The sequence below is a fragment of the Triticum aestivum genome, chromosome 5D (assembly GCF_018294505.1).
Source record: "Triticum aestivum cultivar Chinese Spring chromosome 5D, IWGSC CS RefSeq v2.1, whole genome shotgun sequence".
In the NCBI taxonomy this organism is placed as follows: domain Eukaryota; kingdom Viridiplantae; phylum Streptophyta; class Magnoliopsida; order Poales; family Poaceae; genus Triticum; species Triticum aestivum.
Genome location: NC_057808.1, coordinates 114104845 through 114123438, shown reverse-complemented (window position 1 = coordinate 114123438; position 18594 = coordinate 114104845).

Here is an 18594-nt window from a genome sequence, read left to right as displayed (position 1 = left end):
TACCCCAAGGGCTCGGCTTTTGATCTCATTGGATATTCAGACTCTGACTATGCTGGTGATCTTGTGGACCGCAAGTCAACATCTGGCACATGCCATTTCCTCGGACGATCTTTGGTCTGTTGGTCCTCGAAGAAACAGAACTGCGTATCACTGTCTACTGCTGAAGCTGAATACATTGCTGCAGGTTCTTGTTGTGCTCAATTGCTGTGGATGAAGCAAACTCTCAAGGACTACGGCGTCAACGTGAAGAATGTGCCTCTCTACTGTGACAATGAGAGTGCCATCAAGATTGCTCACAACCCAGTTCAGCACTCGAAGACCAAGCACATTCAGATTCGTCATCATTTTCTTCGTGATCATGTGTTGAAGGGCGACATTTCTATTGAGCATGTGAAGACTGAAGAACAGCTAGCCGATATCTTCACAAAGCCCTTGGATGAGAAGAGATTTAGCAAGTTGCGGTGTGAGCTAAATATCCTAGAATCTTCGAATGTTCTCTGAAACGGACACTCATCCTAACACTTATGCAAAATTGATGACTTAGATGTGCAACACATGAAGAAAAGTTTTTCTTCAATCAATGAAGACTAACAATCTAAGTGTGAAGAAATTAACGAAGAATTTGATTCTAAGAGCCCTACGACAATTGTACGCGGTGTCTGAAATCATCATTCTTATACGGTGGGTCACGCCACCACCAAAGTTGAAAATCTTCAATTTGAGTTATTCCTCAGTTTTGAAATTCCTTAGTTGTTCATGTTTTTCTTCTTTGCATTGTCTTCACTGTTTCCGTCGTTTTTCTTCATTGGTTATACATATATATGAGTTTATGTCCTCTACATGATTCACTTATTGCTAATTCTTCATGTTGCTTTTTCTTGCTAAGTGAATGTGATCGGACCCTTCCCCCTCTATGCTAAACTCAACCCAATCTATTCACAAATTCTCCATGTGCGTTCTATTTGAAACTCGTTCAAAATCTTCACTTTGTCCTTGTCAGCTGAAGAATTTGCGAACGGAACTTTTAACTTATCTTATCTAAATTTTCGGCTTTTGCCGCTCAAACCGTTCCGCATTCCACGAAACACTTATCTATTCACCCACGATCTCCACTTCTCAGTACGTGGGTGACACATGTCAAGCGAATGAGAAGGGTCAGGGGCACGTTCGTGAAATTTCTTCGGGCGAACAGTTTTTCACTGTGGCTATAAATACCCCTCCCCTTCCTCACTTCTCTTTTATTCCGCTTGACCTCACACTAGCTCGAGCTTCTAAACCCTAGCGCCGCTGCTACTTCATCATCGCCGGTGAGGAAGAGCTTCACTGCCTCGACCTCGTCGCCGTTGTACTCGCGCCGGCTGTGGATTTCTTCACTCCGCCGCCGCCGTAGCTGTCTTCCTCAGCCGAGTTAGGGCGTGGAAGATCTGAACTGACGAACTTCACATCTACACTTCCCAGTTCGTCGTGTTCTTCGTCCAGGGTAATTAAAAGTTACTTTTACTGCCCTCTTTGATTCGAATGATTTCTACAAAATCTTCAAAGGTGTTTTATTCTTCAAATCTTTACTCACTAAACACCTCACATGTCATCTGTTCTTGATCCGTTTCTCTAAGCAATATTTTTCTTCAAGATTCCTCAATTGTGTGGATTTCTGATCTGTACAACTCTGGAACCTAAGACAAAGAACGCTTAGTGAAATTCTTCAAGACTCATCTGGTCAAATTCCTCAAACTTGTTCTTTTCAAAAACCATCTGAGAACGCATATGACCTCTCCAAATTCCTCACAACTATACTCCGTTCACAGGTACACATGTCCACTGCTGAATCACTAGGTTCTCATCAACTTAACTCATTTGCAGCGTTCCTCGAAGAAAAGTTGCATACATCTTCAGAGAATTCAATTGTCCAAATTCCTCAACTGAAGAAAATGGCTGATGGAAAGAAGCCGCAGAAAGGAGGAAAGAGCCCTGAGGTCAATACTGCTTTTGAGATCCCTGATGACATATACAAGGACTATTGCACTCCTGATGAGGCCAAGTTTCGCAAGGAGGACAAAAATCAGTGCAAGGTGCGCATCCAAAGAATAGAGAGGAGATGGGCAAGGGAGTGGAGGGAGTACAGGTATGTTACTCCCAAGTATATGAAGAAATTCGCTCTAAATCCTCCATGCCCAAGACCTCCATTGGCACCTGGCCAAGAAGCAGATCCCACCAGCCTCAAGCGCGGTGAGGACTATCCTGACGAATGGGCCAAGCGCCAGGCCAAATTGGCCAGACAAGCAAGAGAAGCAGTGAGGAAATTCAACAAAGACTCTGCTGCTGATGCTGCCACTGCTGAGGCCTCTGCTAGCAAGCCGAAGAAGGCCATGGCAAAGAAGCCTGCTCATAAGCCAAGTGCTTCACCCTCAATGCCCTCAATGCCAGAATCTTCAAAGCCCTCACGGCCAACTCCTCATGCTGCTCCCGCTCCAAAGTCCTAAGCTCCTCCGCCAAAGTCCTCAGCTGCTCCGACCAAATCCTCTGCACCTGTGCACCTTGCCACGTGCCAAAGGACGACAGGCATCTCTATTGCCTCAGGAGCTTCTGCTACTTCCTCAGCTGCACCAAATTCTTCAAGGAGACCCTCTCTGCTGAAGACAAAGGCCACTGCTGGACGTGGCTCTCACCCAAGTCCTCACAAGAAGCAGGTCACCTTCCAAGTGCCGTCTGATGAAGACGAAGCTGATGATGATGAACTTGCAGAAATCATCAGAGATAGGCAGGTCAAGGCCGCTAGAGCCAAAGGCACCAATGTGCCTCTTCTATTGGATCCAAAGCAGATCCTAGACTTCATTGATCTATGGCACAAGGATCCCAACACGCCTTTGCCGGAGATGAACCTCACTCCTGGTCAAAGTCATGTTTTGATTGCCTTCATTGAAGAAGAGAAATGGAAATTTGAACAAGGAAGAAGAGTGAAGAAAGCGCAGTACAAGAAACAACGTTTTATGAAGCAAAACATTCTGAAGCTTTCACCCGAAGAACTCATTGCCTTGCAAGCTGAGATCAAGCAACTGAGTGATGAATTTGATCGTTACTATGCTGACTGGCTTGGAGCCAAAGTCAGGTTTGTGAAATTGACTGAAAAGTTCACTTCCAATGTTGCAGCCCCAACGCAACAAGAAAATCCTGAGGCTGAAGCATCTGCTCAGCCGACTGAAGAAAATGCCAGCACTGCTGATGACAATCAGGCTGCTGGAGAAACTCAAAGCACCAAGGCTGATGATTGCATTCCAGCCGCTGAAGAAATTGCCAGGGCATCCACTAGTGGTTCGCTTGAAGAAAATGAAGAAGTCAGGGCAACTGCATCAGTTGTGCCTGAAGAAATTCAACCAAATTCCTCTGCTCCTCCTGCGCCTACACCAGCTCCAATCCTCCATCTGCATCAGATGTGAAGAAGACCAAGGCTGCGGAGCGTGCAGCTGTGAAGAAAAGGAAGGCATCAACTTCATCAGATTCTTCAGCTCCGAAGAAGATGAAGCCATTGACTAGCTCATTTGACAACCCAATTGATGTTGTTCCTATTTCAACCATGCCATCAAAGGACCTTGTTCCTTTTGATGAAGATTATGTGATTCCAAGTAAATCCGATGAAGAGAGTCCTTCTGCTGCTTCGTCAGAGCAGTTGGATGAAGAAATTGAAGTGGATGCAATCCCTTCAACACCAATTGTCTCCTCGCCTATGCCTCAGTTCACTGCTGAAGAGGCCGGTGTTGAAGAAATGGAAGAAGAAGATGTGGACATTGGAAGCACTACTCCGGTGATGAATGATGACTTTTGGGAAAGTCAGCACCCCAACTCTCCTTTGTTCACACCACTCCAACAAATTCCTTAGTCCCCTGTTGCTACTGAAGTACAAATGGGATCTGAAGAACCTCGTAAGACTACATCTGGCCATGAAAAAATTCCAGCCACTAGTGCTGATGAAAATGTAAATGAAGAATTGAAGACCCAGGCTGTCACTGAAGAAGAAGCTAAAATTCCTCAGCCTGTGGAACCTGAGATTGCGATTCCTGAGGTGATAATGCAATTGACTGACACGCCTCAGCCCAAGCCAAAGGATCCATTCTCAAAGAAGCAGAAATTCAAGGCTAATGACTTCTTCGGCGAGCACGTGTTCTTCACTGACTATAATTCCTATGATTCTGCTCGTCTTAGAAGACCGCTTTTGGACCGCCAGCCAGGCCGACTTCTATTCTTCACTGCTCTTCAACAAGGACAAAGTCTTCGACCACGAGCATATTCCTCATGTGGACATGGAATCACTGCCATGCTTCTCACCTGTCCTCAGTGTGCTTCATGACGCAGGCCTCCTCAACTTTTGCACAGACATAGTTGATTGGAACGAAGAGCTCATTCTTCAATTCTACACAACACTGCACATCACAGGAGATGCTGACGATGTGAACTCCTGGGTTTTAGACTGGATGACCGAAAACACTCACTATAAGGTACTGGCCTCTGAATTACTTCATGCCCTGCCCATTAGTCCTCCACCTGAAGGAGCTTGTTGCCTGTACCAAGAGCATGAACTGACTGCCCATTATATGCAAGTTCTTATGAAGCCTCTGAAACCTGGTCAAGCCCGAAGGACAAAATTCCTCGTGAGGGAATTGCTCTATGTGCCAAGAACAGTCTATCAACGAAGACTATGAGTCCAATCAAAGGCCACGACTCGAATGATGAAGAAGTCGTTGGCATCATGAAGAATCTGCTATTCAACATCATGCATGGCATCCCTGTCAACTACCATGATTTCTTCATGAGGACTCTGGCCAATGTCGCTCTCTCTCCGTTTGAGTTGAAGCCTTATGCTCCTTGGATTATGAGATTCCTCAGAACAAGGTCTTCACTCAACTACAAGGCTGATTTTCAGAATCACCTCAGCTACTTGCCCCCAATCGAAGTCCTCAAGCGGACCTATTCCTCAGCTGATGAAAAGGGCAAGGCACCAGCTATTATTGATGAAGGCATTCGTCCATTGGATGGTCAGTTTCGCAAAGCTGCATCTTATTCCACCAATGATGACTCTGCCACACATGATTATGCTGCCAATGCACCCAAGTCTACTCCTCAAGCCACAGCTCCAGGAGTGATGACTGACCGCGAGCTGCTTCTTAGTCTTCACCAGAAGGTGGATCGAAACCATAAATGGGTTAAGCGTCAGTTTGGTTCTATTCTTCACAACATGACTGCTACACATAATGCAGTGAAGAAAAACCATTACTACCTCCATGAAGTCTTCGGTCGCACCTGGGCTATTCTGTCACATGTATATGGTGAAGAAGATCTGAAGAAAATGGGTCTCAAAGAAGATTTTGACTGGTCTCCTCCTCCACCGAAGAAATACAAGAAGGTCAAGGTTCCTTCCTTGGTGGCCAGCTCATATTCTTCATTGCGCGAAACCGACGAGCATGAAGACTTGGACGACACTGCGGCAGGCCCTACAACGACAAACGACCCCAACAACGCTGGCGCTCCTCCATCAACTTGATATTCTTCAGGGGCGTTAGTCCTCATTTTCGATCCTTTTCGTCATTCGATGACAAAGGGGGAGAAATTTGAGTTAGTCTTCAAGCGGGTCTATTTATATGGGCGTTTTTTTGCTAAGTTACAACTCTCGTTCTTCTGATGACTTTGCTGGATCGAGTTGTAAACTTAAACTCTATGGTGGCCTGATACTTTTGTTGTGTTTTCTGCATGCTTATTCCTCATATATGTTAATGCACGCATGCTGAATTACATCAGTCACCATATTTCATCATGCAGTTCAAATTCTTCATATTATATGTCAAATGCGTGTATGAATTACAAGATATAGGGGGAGATCTCCATGATTCTACTCTTCAAGTGTGCATTGCTTCAAAAGCAAAATCCTCACTATGCACATCTTTAGGGGGAGTTCTTCTATATGTTGCAAACAAACTTCTCAATATCAGTATTTACACTTCATATGTTTATCCCCATTGAAAACTTAACCTATATTGTCATCAATCACAAAAAAGGGGGAGATTGTAAGTGCATCTAGTGCCCCTTAGTGATTTTGGTGTATTGAAGACTTATAGGTTAAGGGACTAATGTGTTTATGAGTGTACAGGTCTATAAGTCTATGAGGAGTTTGATATTTACAGAGAAAGTCGACCCCTAAAAATGAAGTTCTTCAACTGAAGACTTTGGATTTCTGAAGACTTTCTGAAGACTTTGAAAGTGAAGAAATTGGTGTGACCTTGAAGACTAGGTATCATTCGAGGAACATGAAGCGTGAAGACTTTTGTTTTCGTAGTTTCATTTTCTCTTTCTTGAGTCATAGAACACCGTACTGTTAAAGAGGGTCGCGGAAATACTAAGGAAAAATTTCCATGTGATGCTCAACTCAAAATCCTACACCTACCAATCCCTTCGACTGAAGCCATTGGAAATCTCATACAGTTCAGTCAATTTCTTCAGTGACAGACACGAAGTTCTTCTGATCGCTGAGGAATTTGTTCTGATTGAGGAGTTAGGAATTCGCCAGTGCAGATTGCCTACACAGTGAGGAACATGATAGCCCTGAGGAATTTGAGCCTCAAATATCCGACCGTTGCTGTGCTACGCGCCAGCTGTCCCAAAATATCTACCCACCTAACGGTCATATCATTGAAGGGCATTTATGTCTTATCATGTCGGGCTGCTCCCTAGGGTATAAATAGCCGCCCCCTACAACCACTAGCTGGTTGGATTCTCCGAGAGAAACTGACACTTGTCATTTGAGAGCATCCCATCCTCTGAGGACTTTGAGCGAAAATCATCAAGTGAGGAAAACCCAAACACAAACACCTACAAACCCAAAGTGAAGAGATTGATCCTGCGTGGATCCGACGCTTGTTACCTTTCAAGACTGTGCTTCTTCCAGACGGTTAGGCGTCATGGTCTAGAGCATCCAAGAGGAAATTGTGGATCGCCGAGTGACCGAGTTTGTGAAGGTTTGGAAGTCTCCTGAGGACTTACCACGAGTGATCGGGCGAGGTCTGTGTGACCCTAGCTCAAGGAGAATACGGTGAGGACTATGTGTCCGGGACTGTGTGTCCACAGGTTTAAATACCTAGCCGCTCCAACCAGACATACAACTGAGACAGTAGTTGGAACTGGTCTACCAATTCATTGTCTTCACCAAGCTTCCTGGTTCTATTTCCTCAACTCTTTCATTTCCTCATAACTGTGGTGTGCACTTGTTCATCTGTGTTTGAAGACTTTGACTGAGGACTTTCTCAATTTTCTCAGTTCAATTTCTTCAGTCTCTTTGTCTTCATCCTGGGCTATCCTGTGTTTTCGTTTCCTGTACTCTGTGCTTGTCTTCATTTCATCATGATGATCATGTTTGTGTTCGGTTATGCTTACTTCTGAGTACTTATTCCACTTCAAGTAGTTCTTCGCTAAGGAATTTCCTCACCCGCAAATTCCTCGGTGAAGAATTCATAAAAATCGCCTATTCACCCCCCTCTAGTCGATATAACGCACTTTCATTAATCCATGCGTTTAAATCACTATTATATTATTTATATTATGTTAGTTGCTTGTTTAAGTTAATATGCTTGATTTACAGAAAGTTTAAAGCTAACTAAGTTGGTAAAGAAACTAGAATTAATTTTTGTTATGAAAGAGTAATTTAGTTATGGATATAAATAATTAAATGGAGTTATTTTTCATGCATGAGAAATATGATAAATTAGCCAGATAAGATTCTGTTAAGAGTAAGCTTTAATCCTAACCAGAGGAGTGTCATGAGTTGTTGATGTTTATGCTTAGTGTGGATATAGTTGACTCCGTCATTTCAGTTGATATGGGATGCATATGTTCGTGTTGCATTTCATGGCATACTATGACACCGGTTATTTGCACTTTAAGTTGAACCTGATAATAACCCAACTTGAATATATTGTTGACCGGGTCATGGTGCCACTGAATCGAGTTTTTCCCAGTGCAACCACATTTGCCTTTATGGGAAGGCCTTTATTCGGTCCGTTGTCATGCCTCTGGTCGGTGCCTCCAACGAGGGAAGGTTATGGGCGTGCGGTACCCTGGCCCGGTAAGCAGACATAACCTTGTGTGCCCGTTGTTGAGATTTTGGTACCGTGTCCCCGTGTGGGACAGTTTATGTTTTGGCCACGACGGTGGTCATTGTGTCTTTGATAGACACGGGGCCACCCAGGACTAGCCCAGTGGGGCGTGAGTCGAAGTGGCCGGGAGAGTGCCATGGCAATGGAGGGGTTTCGTCGGAATGCCGTTGGTCAACCCGAATGGGAGTGCGAGGCCATGGGTTCCGTGTGTGGGTACAGTGCGCTACCTCTGCAGAGTGTATTAATCTATCGATAGCCGAGTCCACGGTTACGGACACGCTCGAAAGTAGGTCACACCATGGGTCAACATTTAATAAATCTTGCACGCTAAGTTATGAACTTTGCACTGTTAATGATGGCGGGAAGGTCATCTTGTTGTTTGAGGCCAAGTGTTGGTCGTGGTTGTGATCGCCGGAAGGATCACCGTTTGAGACCAAATATTGGTCATGGTTGTGATCGCCGTAAAGATCACGATTTCTTCCTAGTTAAGACCTTGAGGTCGATACGTTTGTGGTCCAAGAGCGATCACCGGCGGTAAGCCAGTCCGAGGGATTTTTCTCTCAGGAGCATGATCACAGCATGTTGGCTATCTTGTTGCATTATTAATAATTGGTTAATTATCATGATACTGTTTGTCATTATGTTTATGTTTGTTGTGAGATTGCAAGTACATTCCATGTACTGACCTGGCGTGTCATGCCAGATTTCAGGAAAGTCTCGTCGGAAAGGAGTGTTGTCCGAGTCTAGATCATGTCCACATCGGTGTCCCTGTGCTATGGAGTTCCGCTACGACGTTGTTCCGCTGCCGCGTAGTTGTTATGATCGAGGCCCCCTTTATGTTCACTAAATAATGTACATATTGTTCAGCCGCACCGTGTGTGCCGCTTGGCCTCGCTACCTGTTGTGACATAAACTATGATCCACTAGCATCAATAAAGCGGTCGATTTCTGTACCAAGATGTTGTGTGTTGCCAGAAGACATGGTCTCTGGGCTGGCAATGCATGGTAAACCGGTTGCTCTGAGCCGGGGTGCCACATAGGCCTTTTCCTAGTAATTACTCTAATAATTATGGTAATTCCTATGGTAATCCTTCTTATAATAATAATAGAAATACCTCTGATGTTGAGAATAATATTAAAGAATTTATCAACACTCAAGAAGTTTTCAATGCTACAATGGAAGAAAAGTTGAGTAAGATTGATGATTTGTCTAGAAGTGTTGATAGAATTTCTCATGATGTAGAAAATCTCAAGATGAAATTTTTTGTGCCTAAGGTTGAGTAATCAATTAAAGCTCTTTATGTTTCAATGGATGAAAGTAAGAAAAGAACCGCTATGCTTAGAGCTAGAAGAGAATTTTTAGAAAAAGCATTTTCTAGTGATTGCTTTCATAAAAGTGATGAAGATCCTAAAATGATTGGTGTATCTTCTATTGATTCCTTGTTTAGTAAAATTAAGATTGATAATAAAGGGACTGAAGAAGAGTCAACTTTAGCTAGAAGGCGCCCCCATAATTCAGAGGGTGAAAATTTTGTTGAGAAAATTGATAAAAGTGGGTTTGAAGAGGTCAAAACTTTAACTAGTGATGTGCCCACTCATTTGGATTACAAAGACTTTAATTATGATATTTGCTCTTTGATTGATTGTATTTATTTGTTGCAATCCATGATAAATTCACCCCATGCCTATGAACAAAATAAAGCTTTTACTAAACATATTGTTGATGCTATGATGAAAGCTTTGGAAGAAAAGTTGGAATTAGAAGTATCAATTCCTAGAAAATTACGTGATGAGTGGGAACCTACTATCAAAGTCAAAATTAAAAAATTATGAGTGTTTTTCTTTATGTGACTTGGGTGCTAGTGTTTCTACAATTCTGAAATCTTTATGTGATGTGCTTGGTCTTACCGATATTGAAGAATGCTCTTTAAATTTGCACTTGGCGGATTCTACTATTAAAAAGCCTTCGGGAAGAATTAATGATGTTCTTATTCTTGCAAATAGGAATTATGTGCCCATAGATTTTATTGTTCTTGATATTGATTGCAATCCGTCTTGTCCAATTATTCTTAGTAGACCGTTTTTACGCACTATTGGTGCCGTGACTGATATGAAAGAGGGCAATATTAAATTCCAATTTCCACTAAGGAAGGGTATGGAACACTTCCCTAGAACAAGAATTAGGACACCATATGAATCAATCATGAGGTCATCTTATGGATTTAGAAACAAAGATGACAATACTTAGATCCTTGCTTTATGCCTAGCTAGAGGCGTGAAACAATAGCGCTTGTTGGGAGGCAACCCAATGAATAAAATTTATTTTTGTATTTTGCTTTCTGTTCTTGAGTGTTTGCACAATTATGCTACTGTTATGATTGTGTTTTTTTGTATTTTAATTATTGTTTGTGCCAATCAAAGCCTTTAGGATCTTCTTTAGTGATAGTTGCTTTGATCTTGCTGAAAAACAGAAACTTTTGCGTCCAGAGTTACAATTTTTAAAAGTGGCAGAAGCGACGAAAAATTCTGATTTTTTATAGTAGATCGATATACAAATATCTTAGGTTGTCCTTATTTTTCAGAATTTTTGGAGTTACAGAAGTATTAAATATTCAGATTGCTAGAGACTGTTCTGTTTTTGGCAGATTCTGTCTTCTTTGTGTTGTGTGCTTGTTTTGATGATTCTATGGTTTTCTTTGAAGAGTTTTTGCCATAGAAAAGTTGGAATACAGTAGATATAATGCAAGAATAAAACATGAATGGGTTTTCAACAGTACTTATAGTAGTGATTTGCTTTCTTATACTAACGGATCTCATGAAGGTTTTGTTGAGTTTTGTGTGATTGAAGTTTTCAAGTTTTGGGTGATGTTACGATGGATGAAGGAATAAGGAGTAAGAAGAGCCTAATCTTGGGGTTGCCCATGGCATCCCAATCTATTATCCAAAGAGAAGCAAGCAACTAAGCTTGGGGATGCCCGAGTGGCATCCCCTCTTTCTTCTAATGACCATCGGTATTTTACACGAAGCTATATTTTTATTCATCACATACTATGAGTTTTGCTTGGAGCGTCCTGTATGATATGTGTCTTTGCGTGTTTTGCTTTTTGTTTTAAGTCTTGAGTTGGACACACTGATTTGAGAGAGCCAAAATTATGTCATGACTTGTTAGAATTACTCTCTATGCTTCACTTAAATTTTTATGAGCTATGGAATTGCTCTAGTGCTTCACTTATATCCTTTTGAGCACGGTGTGCTTTACTATTTTTGAAGAAATGAGTTCTTGATTCACTTAGATTTATTTGAGAGTTAGTAAAATTTTGAAGAAATTCTCTCTTGCTTCACTTAAATTAATTTGAGAGAAAGAAATATTGCTCATGATCTTCACTTATATTTGTTTGAGCTTATCAAAAGCAACACATGAAAATTAGTCCCAAAGTGATAGACATCCAAGAAGGATATAATAACAACTTTTATGAAGATCATTGGACAAAATAAACTTCATTTCTTGTAATAGTGTCGGTGCACAAAAGGAGGGGTCCTATTTTGTACCCCTTTACTTGTGCGCGGGCAGTTGGAGCCGCGCCCACGGCCACACTTAGCGGGGCAGAGGAAGGAAGCAAAGCCACGAGACAACCAGAGCAACGCCAAGCCAGAAACACGAAGAGCAGAAGGGCGAGGTGAACTCCCCCGGCAAGGCCTTTGCCGGGGCGGCCTCCACAGCCCCGGCAAGAACCTTGCCGGGGCAACTTTCCCAACACCAGCAGAGCTGCCACCCTTGAGCCCAAGAGTTCCAACTCCATCAACCACATAGGAACCGAGGCTCGGGAGGCGCCTCCATGGTGGCATGCAGATCTTTGTGAAGACCAGAAGCATGCAAGATTAGATGAGAATCAGAAGACGACGATCCTTGGCAAGATCCTTGCCGAGGATACCCACGAGACCCCCGGCAAGATCCTTGCCGGGGACGACCACGATGCCATGGCAAGACCCTTGCCGGGGCCTCGGCAAGACTCTTGCCAGAGACATCCGCGGGGCTGCAGCCAGGCCCACATCTGCCAAGACTCCACCGCCATTCCCATGCAGCTGCCAGCCCACCAACTAGGCGAGCACCTGCGTGGCGACATGCGGCCTCTAGGCCAACTCAGCAAGCACCTACGTGGTGGCATGCAGATCTTCGTGAAGACTCTGCCACCGCACCAACTCAGCAGCCAGCCAGCCAGCGTGGCGCTACACGCCTCCTCAGCTCGGACGCACGTCGAAGCCAGGTGAGGCGGCGACAGCTGGGACGAGCTTCCTTGCCATCCCCAATAAAGCAAGAAGGGCACGTCGGCAGCGCATTAAATGTGTCGTGGTTTTGTCACGGCAGATGTCCTTAGTGTCAGGACTTAGTCGCGAGGCCAACGCATCTATGTGGTAGCTTGAGAGGGGTTGAGCGGAATCGAGAGACGCAACACGAGACAAGGATTTAGACAGCTTCGGGCCCTGGGAAACATCATCCGGTAACAACCCTACATGTTGTTTGAGGCTAGGTCTCATTATGATCACGAGGAAGTCGCCGGTAAACCGGCTCTTTGTGTCTAGCCCTAGAGATTGTTTCTTCTTGCTTGTCCGCTTGTCCCTCTTTGGGGAGCCCTGCCCCTCCTTATATATGTTGAAGGGGCGGGTTACATGTGGAGTCCTATTAGGATTAGGACTACTCTACCTTCTAATACAAACCGGATACAAGTCCGGGTCTTAACTCCTTATAAGGTAAATATTCCTTATGCCTTTCCTTGTAAACCGGCCCACCATAGTATGAACCGGCCTTCATGAACCGCCCGTTGGGCCACCGGGTCTTGTCGCTTCTCTGACCCGCCTGCCGGATTACCAATGAATCGTAAACCGCCAGGTCCAAACGGGTCGCCAGTGAATCGTCAAGTCTTAGCCGGGTCTCAAGTAAACCGCCAAGTCCGGCCGGGTTATATTTCCAGCCGGTTTACGCCGCGGGGTATATCCTCGACATTAGCCCCCAGTTTAATTTGGATTTATCCATGTAAAACTGATCCTGCAACATAAACACAAGAACGAATTTGACAGGTTGCACTCCGGGTTAAATATTCTTGTAAACCGGCATCTGATAATCCTTAAGTCCTTGTTATTTCCTTCTTCTAGAAAATCCGGGTCATTAGATCAGTTTCATAATCAATTTGCTTGTAGAAAAAATATTGTAAATAAAGAATCCATTTGACTCCGCCTTCAATGCGCTGACTTGAAAAAAATATAGGTCTTCAAATATTCAACTGATATCCGCCGGTTTGAAAATGTAGAATTTGTCGGTTTATCATTGTCAAAATTGCCGGGTTATAAAAACTGATAATTCCAGGTCATGATTGTTTCCAACGCCGGTTCATGATTGTTGCCAACGCCGGTTCATAATTATTGATGACGTCGGGTTATGATTGTTGTAGACACCGGGTCATAATGATTGGTGATGCCGGGTCAATCTGGTTTGCTCAAATCTGAAAATTGGAAGATATTTCTCCCTTATATCCATATTACCTATAGCCCCCAAGTCTTGAACAGAACAAAGTGATGATTTGAGACTTGTTTCCATATAATTACTGCCACTTTGAAGAAATCCATGTTCATCTCAGTCACTAGTAAAAACTGAATACTCCATATATGTAGCCCCCAAGTGCCGGGTTGTCTTGCTTGCAGCAACCTGGGACTTGAAATTGCCTTATGCTCATAAAAACTTCAACCAGTGTAGCCCCCAAGGGCCGGGTCATTATGCAATAATGAGCAGGGACTTTGTAAATATAATCATGTAGATTTGAGCAGTGATGTGTAGCCCCCAAGGGCCGGCTCATTATGATGTGATGAGTCGGGTCTTTAATAAGATGAGCAAAAAATGACTTTGCATTAGCCCCCAAGTGTCATGGTGCATGCTTGCAGCGACATGAGACTTGCATATTTGATATAATCTCAATTTAAATAATGTAGCCCCCAAGTGCCGGGTCGTAAGCCTGCAGCGACTCGGGACAATTCCTTTAATTGTAGAATAAATCATATCCATCGATAATGTAATAGCCATTGCGCTAAAGCGACTTTGAAACCCTTAATCATAATACTAGTTATTGATAACCATAATAAAATCCAGCCATGTTGGTTGTTTGAAGATTTGAATAATATAATCCAATGATTTATAAGCGCATGATTCCAATAGCGCAATCCCAATATATACTGGCGACTTATAGTCCAAAGCCAGGCCGGGTTAATAAACACCGGATATTAACTTATCTCATACTGGCGACTTATAGTCCAAAGCCAGGCCGGGTTAATAAACGCCGGTGATTTATAATCATGCTTTATTCAACTTGTTTCTACATACAACAAATTTAAAGTGTCCTGGCGGTTTACCGCCGGACGGGTCATAATGCCCAACATATAACCCGGGTTTATAACCAAGGCTGCACTTTAAGAATAATCAAATATGAAATATATCATACCTGTGACATTGAATCACATTGTTGGTTTTATCATCTTTTTGTAGTAAGGGTGATAATCCCAGTCTTGAGTACTGATTGTTGGGGAACGTAGCAGAAATTCAAAATTTTCTACGCATCACCAAGATCAATCTATGGAGTAATCTAGCAACGAGGGGAAGGGGAGTGCATCTACATACCATTGTAGATCGCTAAGCGGAAGCGTTGCAAGAACGCGGATGATGGAGTCGTACTCGTAGCGATTTAGATCGCGGTTGATTCCGATCTAAGCGCCGAACCACGGCGCCTCCGCGTTCAACACACGTGCAGCCCGGTGACGTCTCCCACGCCTTGATCCAGCAAGGAGAGAGGGAGAGGTTGGGGAAGACTCCGTCCAGCAGCAGCACGACGGCGTGGTGGTGATGGAGGAGCGTGGCAATCCTGCAGGGCTTCGCCAAGCACCGCGGGAGAGGAGGAGGACATGGAAGAGGGGAAGGGCTGCACCAGAACTTGGGGTTGTTGCTGCCCTCCCACCCCCACATATATATAGGGGCAAGGGAGAGGGGGGGTCGGCCCCCTCAGATCCAATCTGAGGAGGGGGCGGCGGCCAGGGGGGTTGCCTTGCCCCCCAAGGCAAGGGGGGCGCCTCCCCTTAGGGTTCCCCCAAACCCCCAGGCGCATGGGCCCTGGGAGGGAAAGCGCCCAGCCCACTAAGGGGCTGGTCCCTCTCCACATACAGCCCATAGGACCCTCCGGGGCTGGTGGCCCCTCCCGGTGGACCACCGGAACCCTCCGGTGGTCCCGGTACATTACCGGTGATGCCCGAAACTCTTCCGGTGACCAAAACGGGACTTCCCATATATAAATCTTTACCTACGGACCATTCCGGAACTCCTCGCGACGTCCGGGATCTCATCCAGGACTCCGAACAACATTCGGTAACCACGTATATCTATTCCCTATAACCCTAGCGTCATCGAACCTTAAGTGTGTAGACCCTACGGGATCGTGAACCATGCAGACATGACCGAGACGTTCTCCGACCAATAACCAACAGCGGGATCTGGATACCCATGTTGGCTCCCACATGTTCCCCGATGATCTCATCGGATGAACCACGATGTCGGGGATTCAATCAATCCTGTATTCAATTCCCTTTGTCCAGCGGTATAGTACTTGCCCAAGATTCGATCGTCGGTATCCCGATACCTTGTTCAATCTCGTTACCGGCAAGTCTCTTTACTCGTTCCATAACACATCATCCCGTGATCAACTCCTTGGTCACATTGTGCACATTATGATGATGTCCTACCGAGTGGGCCCAGAGATACCTCTCCGTTTACACGGAGTGACAAATCCCAGTCTCGATTCGTGCCAACCCAACAGACACTTTCGGAGATACCTGTAGTGCACCTTTATAGCCACCCAGTTACGTTGTGACGTTTGGTACACCCAAAGCATTCCTACGGTATCCGGGAGTTGCACAATCTCATGGTCTAAGGAAATGATACTTGACATTAGAAAAGCTCTTAGCAAACGAACTACACGATCTTGTGCTAGGCTTAGGATTGGGTCTTGTCCATCACATCATTCTCCTAATGATGTGATCCCGTTATCAACGACATCCAATGTCCATGGTCAGGAAACCGTAACCATCTATTGATCAACAAGCTAGTCAACTAGAGGCTTACTAGGGACATGGCGTTGTCTATGTATCCACACATGTATCTGAGGTTCCTATCAATACAATTCTAGCATGGATAATAAACGATTATCATGAACAAGGAAATATAATAATAACCAATTTATTATTGCCTCTAGGGCATATTTCTAACAGTCTCCCACTTGCACTAGAGTCAATAATCTAGTTCACATCACCATGTGATTAACACTCACAGGTCACATCACCATGTGACCGACATCCAAAGAGTTTACTAGAGTCAACAATCTAGTTCACATCACTATGTGATTAGCACTCAATGAGTTCTGGTTTGATCATGTTATTCTTGTGAGAGAGGTTATTAGTCAACGGGTCTGAACCTTTCAGATCCGTGTGTGCTTTACGAATATCTATGTCATCTTGTGGATGCTACCACGCGCTTCTTGGAGCCATTTCAAATAACTGCTCTACTATACGAATCCGGTTTACTACTCAGAGTCATCCGAATTAGTGTCAAAGTTTGCATCGACGTAACCCTTTACGATGAACTCCTTTTTCACCTCCATAATTGAGAAAATTCCTTAGTCCACTAGATACTAAGGATAAGTTCGACCGCTGTCATGTGATCCATTCCCGGATCACTATTGTACCCCTTGACCAACTCATGGCAAGGCACACTTCATGTGTGGTACATAGCATACTGTAGAGCCTACGTCTAAAGCATAGGGGACGACCTTCGTCCTTTCTGTCTCTTCTGCTGTGGTCAGGTCTTGAGTCTTACTCAATACTCACACCTTGTAACACAGCCAAGAACTCCTTCTTTGCTGATCTATTTTGAACTCTTTCAAAATCATGTCAAGGTGTGCGTTCTTTGAAAGTATCATCAGGCGTCTTGATCTATCTCTATAGATCTTGATGCCCAATATGTAAGCAGCTTTATCCAGGTCTTCCTTTGAAAAACTCCTTTCAAACAATCCTTTATGCTTTCCAGAAATTTTACATCATTTCGGATCAACAATATGTCATTCACATATACTTATCAGAAATGTTGTAGCGCTCCCACTCACTTTATTGTAAATACAAGTTTCTAACAAACTTTGTATAAACCCGAAAACTTTGATCACTCCATCAAAGCGTATATTCTGACTCCGAGATGCTTGCTCTAGTCCATGGATGGATCGCTGGAGCTAGCATACCTTTTAGCATCCTTAGGATTGACAAAACCTTTCTGATTGTATCACATACAACCTTTCCTTACGAAAACTGGTAAGGAAACTTGTTTTGACATCCATCTGCCAGATTTCACAAATGCAGCTAATGCTAACATGATTCTGACAGACTTAAGCATCGCTACGGATGAGAAAATCTCATCGTAGTCAACTCCTTGAACTTGTGAAAATACTCTTTGCCACAAGTCGAGCTTCATAGACGGTAACATTACCGTCCACGTCCGTCTTCTTCTTAAAGATCCATTTATCTCAATGGCTTGCCGATCATCGGGCAAGCTCACCAAAGTCCATGCTTTGATCTGATACATGGGTCCTATCTCGGATTTCATGGCTTCTAACCATTTGTCGGAATATGGGCCCACCATCTCTTCTCCATAGCTCGTAGGTTCAGTATTGTCTAACAACATGATATCTAAGACAGGATTACCGTACCACTCAGGAGTAGTACATGTCCTTGTCGACCTACGAGGTTTGGTGGTGACTTGATCCGAAGTTTCATGATCACTATCATAAGCTTCCACTTCAATTGGTGTAGGTGCCACAGGAACAACTTCCTGTGCCCTGCTACACACTAGTTGAAGTGACGGTTCAATAACCTTATCAAGTCTCCACCATCCTCCCACTCAATTCTTTCGAGAGAAACTTTTCCTCGAGAAAGGAACTGTTTCTAGAAGCAATTACTTTTGCTTCCAGATCTGAAATAGGAGGTATACCCAACTGTTTTGGGTATTCTATGAAGATGCATTTATCCGCTTTGGGTTCGAGCTTATCAGCCTGAAACTTTTTCACATAAGCATCGCAGCCCCAAACTTTTAAGAAATGACAACTTAGGTTTCTCTAAATGCTGTCGTCTCAACGGAATTGCGTGGTGCCCTATTTAAAGTGAATGCGGTTGTCTCTAATGCCTAACCCATAAACGATAGTGGTAATTCGATAAGAGACATCATGGTATGCACCATATCCAATAGGGTGCAGTTATGATGTTCGGACACACCATCACACTGTGGTGTTCCAGGCGGTATTAGTCGTTAAACAATTTCCACAATGTCTTAATTGTGTGCCAAACTCGTAACTCAGATACTCATCTCTATGATCATATCACAGAC